The sequence below is a fragment of the Parus major genome, chromosome 8 (assembly GCF_001522545.3).
Source record: "Parus major isolate Abel chromosome 8, Parus_major1.1, whole genome shotgun sequence".
NCBI classification, from domain to species: domain Eukaryota; kingdom Metazoa; phylum Chordata; class Aves; order Passeriformes; family Paridae; genus Parus; species Parus major.
In genome coordinates, this window is record NC_031777.1 from 15,681,243 (window position 1) to 15,690,343 (window position 9,101).

The window sequence follows — 9,101 nt, forward strand, 5'->3', positions numbered from 1 at the left end:
TAGTAACGCCATTGCAAGGACCTAGATTAGGCTCTATTTACAGTATAATTACACTCCTTACGCTGGCTTTACTATGGTAATGTTTATTCTCTGTTCAGTCATCAATTTCGTGGGAAAAGGGACTATTTTCAAAATACTGCTTTTCCTCCCTGAAACACAAAAATTCTTTTCTCTGCAGCTGTACAAAACTGCCTTCATTTTAAATAGCAAAGACACTAAATTTTGCAAAAGTTAACGATTTTCAAATTGTATTCACAGTTTTCAAATGTGTATTCAGTATACATTTAGCTAGTAGTGTTAGTTTCAATTTAAAAGAGGCATTAAAATACATACTTTTGAGGAAGCACAGGCATTGCACAGAAGCCAAAAGTGAAACTAATTAAAACTAAAGGGAACCTCACTTTTTAATCCAAACATATAGAAATACCAATGAAAAGGTGTGTTGAAAAAAGAAAAATAAGACTGTATGTTTTTCTTGTTTGCAATCCCAGTGGTAGCCTAGCAAGGAATGTATTTGTTTTAGGCTGATAGTTTCTACTTAGGGTGATGTACGTTGATAGCAATCTAACCTCAGACAAACAGCTACTGTCACCACTAAGATGTCAACATCGTGGCATTGTCTGCAATTACCGCTCCAAGAGTCGTTGGTGAGGTTTGGTAAACAGCAGAGAGCAGGCCAGCCCGTTCCCAGGAGACCAATTCCCTTTTGTCTCATGATCTGCCTCCTCCTTAGCTGGCTGTATCACTGAGACAAATTTTCTGCTCTATTAGGGCTTCCCTGAGGAATTATTTAATCCATTTTACAGGGACTATTTCCCCTGTCCATGAGCAAAATAAATAAAAATACATCTCATTTTATAATCTTGCTTTCTACTAACTCAAAAATTAAAAGTCTGTCTCCAGGATCTGCCAGATTTTCTTTTTGTCAGCAATATGCTAGGAATATAAGTTAATGTTTGACTAAATTATAAAACCAAGAACTATTTATGCTAAGAATCAAGGTATTGAATTCATTCAGAACACAGAAGTTAATGTTCACAAGGGTCATTATTGCTTGAGCAGAAGATTGCAGCACAATTATCTAGGTTTAGTTCTTTACTCTGATACTGAGTAGCTCCTGGGGATGCACAAGGGAAAGACTCAACCCATCAGTCACACCACAACAATCTCTGAGCAAAGGAAATATTTTATTAGCATCTTAGTCAAAAACAACACTGTTTTAGCAGTGCAGCTACTCTCTGTATACCTAGCAGATCAAGCTCATCTTTAAGGTTAGTTAAGTGACAATTATTTCAGGATGAATTTCTTCCAGTCTTTTTCAGGCAACATTATCTGGAAAATGTTCTTCAAGCTCCAATGCCCTTTCTATTTGTTTCTGACAGCCATTTATAAGATATTGAAAAACAACAGCTTGACAATACCGTGAAAGTTGAGCTTCCTTTCACACATTGTGCCATCCCCTGATCTTTTTTAACTTGCTATTTAGATGTCACAAACACAACTTTGAATATATATACATATATATATATATATATCTGCTTCAATCCCTTCACTTGTACAATTCTGGGAAATCTCCTGTGGTAAGAAAGTCACGAAGTTAAATGCTGTACATTTAAAAGGGTAATACAGTCAAAATTCCACTTTGAAATATTTTCTATTGAAAATTCTTTTTTAATATTACAGAGATGATATTACTCTTGTCTTTTAACCCTCCAGCAATGCTTGGAGTTGCAGGAGCAGCAGCATCTTGATGGGTGATCGTGCTGGCAGCAGTATCTTAAACTGAGCCAGTTCTGTGAATAAAGCACCCTATGACAACTTGCCTTGTGATCACCAAGTGCCTTTCTGACTGATTCTCAAGATCCTGCCTTTTGATACGAAAGGCTACAGCTGCATATTTAGGTGAAGCATGAACAAGCGGATCATAACTCTTTAACTCCAAAAACTCCATACTACCATTTATTTTCCTTCCTAGAAAAAAACCAACATATAAACTGCTCTCCTGCAGGGGTGGGTATTTTAGAGCAACTCTTCCCTCTGCCGGATCTGTGGGCGGTCACAGCTCTGCCTGCTGGAGGGACCTCTGCTCCTCCCAGACTGCACAGGACAGCACGAAACTAGCAAATCTCAAAATAATTCATCAGATGAATAGGACAATCATAAAAACATTTCATCCAGTATCAACTGGACAGAAATATCAATATACTTTCTTTTCAAGATAGAAGTATCTCAAAGCCATAGATAATGTGAAAACCAGGAGTCTCGGGGTCTGACATATATTCCTTCCAAAACCCTGGCAGCTTTGTGCCAGATGAAATTAAAAGAGCATTTAAAAACACCTTTTACCCAACACATCAGCATTTCATTCTTTAAAGTGTATAAGTATGTAGGGCCCTGCAGAAAAAAATAAAAGAAAAAAAAAAAGAAAAAAAAGGAAAAAAACCAACCCAAAAAATCCCACCAAAAAACCAAATCAAACCAAAACAGTTAAGAAGAATTGCCTGCTCCTCTTGTGACTCTATGAAAACTTAGATGGTGCTACAGTGAATTTTAATTGAGTGCCACACTTCCTACCTGGCCATCTGTTTCAAACTGCTTGCAATAACCAGAGCATGACATTTTACAGGGGGGTTGATGGAAGCTATATATTCAGATACAACTGCCTTGCCTTCAAGACATTCAGTGTTTGTAATGTTGTCCTCAGCTGAGAGTGAGTGTTAGAAGGAAAGGGAGAGAGAACTGCAGAGATACAAGAGTAAGACTGTGCTTAATTCTTGCCCTCCACAAGGACAAGGACTGATCCCAGTGCAGTACTACTCATTTGTAAGAACACCACTGAAAAACACAATTAAGCATTTTACTGAACAAAGATTCTGTTCACATACTCTGCTGAATGAAGGCTTTTAGTGGACTTCAAAACATAGGAAGAAGATGAATAAGCTGAAGATAGAGAAGAGGAGAAAATACAGATATAATTCTAAAACAAAATTCCCCGTTAGGGAAATTTACTTTGAAAAGGTAGACAGAAAGACAGAAACTTTTTCTGTTCCACAGAAGGAATGTGAAGAGATGGGATCAAGGTGGTACTCAGTGTTGAAAGGTAAAACAGGTAAGAGTGCTGAAAGCCATGCTGAGGTTAATTGGAATAAGCCACCATTATAAAACAGGAAATGGCTAGGTGGTTCTTGGGCTGTGTTCAAAACAAGCCTGTGCTAAGCACACAGAAGATGTAGCTGGAAAATATAATATGAGAAGTATTTCACATGAAAAAAAAATGTTTTCAAAGAGTTGGGAGAGGAAATATAGGGCTTGAAAAAAGAAACCAGAATGTCAGGATTAGGGGAGAGGAAATAAAAAGCAAACTCAACAGCATAAGATGGCACAAGCAATGTTTTCCTAAGCAGGTTGTTTTCCAGCCCGTGCCTTGTTTTTTTATGCTGAAGAATGGGATTCTCTGTGTCATGTCAATGGTACTGCATTCTTGCCTCCTGGTGATCCTTGCATCTTGTTGATTAATTGTAAAGTCTCTGAGATTTTCCAAGGAACTTCTGAGGTGGACTCCAAGTTGACAGCGTAAGATGAGTATTTGTCTTCCAAGACTTTTCTACACAAAATAAATGTTTGTTGGCTCTAGTAGCCCTACAGGCATTATCAGCTCACATTTGACACTTAATACTGCATTACTAATAATTGCTGTGTCTGCTAGAATGCTACTAACACATAATAATAAAAAAAAATTGGTGCTTTGGGATTCAAAAACCATTCACTCCTATTGCTCACAAATGCTTTGACTCTACTGCACAATTCTAGTATTGCAAGTACAAGTCATAAAAAAGACAATTAGGAATATAGCATTTGGAACACTACAACACATGATTTTCTGCAGAAATATACTTTAATGTATTCTTATGCAGATCCTGGTTTCTCTCAACTGTCCTAGGCCTCTTTCATTTATGCTGTCTTATTTTTTACATTTCACTCACCTTGCATAGTGGTGAGAAATTTATGTCTAGTAAATACTTCATTAATCCCCGCTTCAGTTTGCTCAGCACTCTTTCAAAGTCTTGAATTTCTTGAATTCAGCACTTGTCTGGGGCCAATTGTATACTTGCTAGAAATCAGAAGTCATCCAGTAGGGAACTCCTGCCTGTGCTGTTTCATGTCATCACTGTTCCTTTACTTGTTAGGCCTCAGACATACAGTCCTGATTTCAACTGGGACAGCCCAAGAGGGCTGCATGTCTGAGGACTGCCTTCAAGTTTTCTCTTGTTGCTGATTATAGTCCCCAGCTAATTTTTAATCAGAAGTTGCTGCTGCCTGAGATCTGCAGCCTGGTTTGGGTGCAGTGTAGCTCCCCACTTTGGGGTTACCCAAACTAAGTGTATTATAAATACACCTCTGTTTATCACAAAGTGGATCAGTTAAACACTTTTGGTTACAAAGTTTCGTTTTGCATCATTTTGAAACACTCAATTTGGGCAACAAACCACCAGGCTCTTTCCCATTTAACTTGCCCTGAGGAAAACCGGTATCTGTTCCTCCCCTTGCAGTCTCGGATCCTCAGGGAAGCTGTTAGATCAAAAGACCAAAGGCAAATTATTTGTCTTTCAGCTCACATTCAATCTGGATCTTCTCCCCATTCTCTTCAGTCTTCTTTCTGAATGGTCAGTGATTTATCTGAAAAAATTATTCCAAATATCCCTCCAGAGAGTGTACACATCAGTTATTTACTGATTTGTACACTCAAAGTTTGAAGCCAGAAAAAATATCACAGAATCACTTTCTGCTAACTTGAGGAACCCATAAGAAAAAAATGTCTCAGCTACATCTCAACAGAAACTTTATGTCTTCTAGAGAGTATGGGAAAAATAAGACAAGAAGCAAAGTATCTTTACCTCCATTCAAATACAAGGAAGGTACCTCTGGAATTTGTCAGAACATACTTCCATTGTCATACCCTCTTTCATTATTATTAATGGCATGATTCTACAGGGTGAAAAAAGCTAATTTTGTCCACAAATCCTCACAACATAAAAAATATTTAATTTTAGGAAGAAGTCAAAGATACATAGACACAATATAAGATCAGCATTGGTGGAATGAAAAATATTCAAATAAATTAATTGTTTGTGGATACTACTAAGATATGCTAGAGCTTTCCAACACCCGCTTCACTCTGCGGTTGCATTCAATTTTCTTTCTCATACATTCATTAAAAATGTATGAGGTTATTTAAAATTGGAGTCCTCTCAGCACCTTCTAAGATTACATCTTTAGAGGCAATAAAGCAAGTATAATCTGAATTCCAGGATCACATTAATTGGCCATGATGCCTTTTTTAAAACAGTGCCAAGATTATACAGTAACTATCTGATAAGCAAATTGTAACAGTGTAGCCTACCAGGAAAGAAAAGAAAAACTCATTATTTTTTAATGAGAATCAAAATAAATGCTTACAGCACAACCTGTTATGGGGAGTTCCTTGGCACATATTAGGAATGTTTAATCACAAAACAATGTAGTCAGACACGACTCATACAGCTCACCCCAAGTGACTGAAAAGTCCTATGCATTTGTTTAATACTCTATACCCTGAGTAATATGGGAAATTTTTACTGAAGCATTTCCAGCTTCCTAGACCTCCCTTATGCAACCCAGCATTAGTCACACAGTGTGGGAGCAGAGAGTCACATCCTCTTCTCCAATCCAGATGCTGGCAGGACTCAGCCTTTAGGAATAAATCTGGGCTTGAGAGATATTTGGGCTGTACTTCTTCATCTGTATTTTCATTCATTCTTTTCAAGATGGCACACTAATTCCTCAGAACATCTCTCCAATAAGGATTTGCAAAAGACAAGATTCATACTCTTTCTTTAGCAGGGCTTACAGCCTCAACACAGCAGACTGTGAAGTGGTAGCAGGGCTGTGAGCTGGGGGTAAGGATGGCCCCTCCCGTTAGACTCCAAATTATCCATGGCTGAGAGGTGTGTGGGTGACCTGCCTACCCTATTGCACAGCCATGAGTACAGGACACCCAGCTGCTGCAGCCACCAGCATGCCTTCCTGTGCTTTTGCTTGAAAAGCAGGACTTGAAAAGCATAGCTGTGCAAGTCTGAGGGAGCAAATGAATAGAGGAAGATACTAGGAAGAGGAATTATGAGCAAAAGATTCTCTCATCTGCTGTCCAGTTGATTTTGTAATACAAAAAATAGGCTTTTGCCCATTTCTTTTTAGTAAACAAGTCTGTGACAAAGATTTGTATGTCCCATCAGTAATTAAATGTTTTTTCGTGTTCATGAAAAAAATCTTTAGGGCCTTAAATTCATACAAAAAGGAAATTGCAACACATACTTTCCTTTTGGATCTGCCACATAAAAGGTTTTATTTTTATGAGTTGTATAATACCACTTTGGAAAGTATTGGCTATATGCCAAGGGAAAGCTGATTTAAATTTTATGGTTTTCATCTCTACTTTGATTTGACCAAGGTACAAGTTTATTAGAGTCTTATCTACTGCAACTAGGGTAGAAAACTCTGACAGACAAAACACAGCTGAAGTCATCTGATTTTTTATGGACTGTTAATAGTGTGCTTGGGCATCCAAATTCTGCCAAGTAATTTTGTCCTCTTCAATGGAACTGCCTCACTAATCAGTTTTGAAGTGTAGAAACTCCTGACCTCCTTTCTTATTAAAAGAAAACTAAAAAGATAGAGCTGGATATTATGAAAGGAAATTAGACTAAAAATGCACTAATTCTTAGTTCTAATGAATGAGAATGCGTTAAGCTGCCATGGTAGACTTTTATTAAAAATTGAGGAGGCATAATTAAGCACTCACAAAATGATCAAGATGCTTCTAAACTGCACCTCAGTACAAGATACTTGGGGTGCTTAAAAAGGACAGAAAAGCTAAATTTGGATGACAGCACAGTTAATTTTAAAATATAGAAATAAATACTATTTTTATGTATGAAAGATAAATCTAAAAAACTACACTACACCTAAATGCATTACTTTAGCTGAGCCCTGGGTTTCAGGACTGATTTAATTTTATTAAAACTGTTGAATGCTGCATTCATCAGACAATTTATTTAATCATTAGGCTCCATGTTCCTGTTTACCCTGCTATGCCAGTACTGGTAAAATTCTTTTAAGTTAGTGATCTTTGAAAGAGGAGTTTTGGACCTTCACACTGCTCTAAGTGTAGGAAGGCTGGACTGCTTACTGTTTCTCTAACACTGATGAGACAGGCCTCCTTCAAGACCATCTGACTGATATGCAAAGTGAAGATTTCCTGCTTAAAGCACAAAGTACCATTACATTTTTTTAAAAAATTGTCATTTTAGGGGTAAGAATTCAAAAAATTTCTATTACACATAGGTAGCAACCACAATTTTAAGTCATCCACTACTACAGCAGAGTTTGATTGTTGCAGAAGTTGGACTTCTTTTATGTTTTTCATATTACTTCAGTTGAAATTTAAACCAAAAGTGTTGCACCAGAGGCTACAGAATTGTTACTAAAAGAACAGACACTGCTGTCTTTGCCACCTTAGTTAAACTGCAGTGGATCTTATTAATTGAAATGCTCTAAAGACTCTATTTCACCAACAGGAGTCACAGTCTTGCAAGAGAGGAAATGTCAGTGCCAGCTGAAGCAGACAAGGTTCAAAACCGCTTCTATTCTTGAATATCTCTGCTGATCTGGTAAACACTAAGCATCACTCAGGGTAAGAACTCAAACAGTGTTTGTTTCATCATCTGAGGATGAATCAGGAGAATCTTACCAACATCCTTTCAGCTGTCTGTGGGCTGAGACTAGACAGGATGATGCAGAAGCCTGGGAAATATCATAGTTTATGGATTAACCCACTACAAGCCTCTGAAAAATACGTGTATCAGTGAAACAAAAGACCAATGGTAGGCTAAAGTTTCTTTTTTTTTCTGTTTTTGAAGCTCATCATGATACAGCAGAGGTTGGGATCTGCTGCCCTCCAGTGCATGCTTGCAGATGTCCTCTCTGCCAGAGGACTGCATTTTGAGACTAGGAGAATTCTCAAGAAACATTACCAAAAAATAGAAAAAGTGATAAATTTTTCGAGTGTCTTATTTAGGATCTAAAATAATTGCTGGGACTTTTTTCTTAATTTTGCTGTTTTGTTCTGGTCTTGTCAGAGTATTTCTACATCTGAGCAGAGTGTTCTAGTTTGTTCTATGAAATTGGTTCTCTTCAATGAGTTCTTAGTCTTTCATTTTTTATGAACACACACAGTGATTATATACATAACACAATACATATGGTAATGATATGCAAATAGTGTATCTATCCCATTTCATATCCACATTCTGCCCGTAATCCTTATCTTTGTGATTCTTTCTGACACATCAGAGATCTTTCTAGTATCCACATTAAAAGGAAACACTGAATACTTCCTGTGGAAAGTATTTTCTCACTGGCTTGTATGGTTCTTTCAAAAACATTTTTCTGTATTATTGAACATTTTTGAACAAGAAATATATTTGACACAATGTCATGCCAGGCCCTTGTCAAATCTGATTTGTGGGTTCTTTCAACTCTGCAGAATCACAATTGGACTTAGCATAAAAAATTAAGTGGAGTTTTATGGTCTTTCTCCTAAACAATGATGTACAATGATGTAAATGACCAGTACAATGGTGTTGATATTAAGGCAAACCAGTTTTGTAAAGATTTATAAGAGCAGGGAAAGTAGGCTGAAAAGGCATTCCATATATATATATACATATTTCTAACTGAATAATCAAATTTGGTCGTGATGAGGGATTGATTAAAGGGAGCATTTTCATTTACAAATTGAGCAAGACTCTGACCTGATTGCAAAGGGGAACCTTAAAAACGCAGATTCTGTGAGTTTATGGGATACCTTAAGAAATCTGGAAAATCTCATTCTTTCCCCTAGAAGTGGTTAACTTAGGCGAGAGATAATTTTTTTACGATTTTGACACTTTATTCACTCCAGAAAAGCCAAAGCTCAAGAAAGGCAACCAGTTAGCCTAGTTTTCCCAACACAGCGCTAAGTTGTATGATGCCTGGAGATGCTACGTACATGCGTGTGTAGCTCC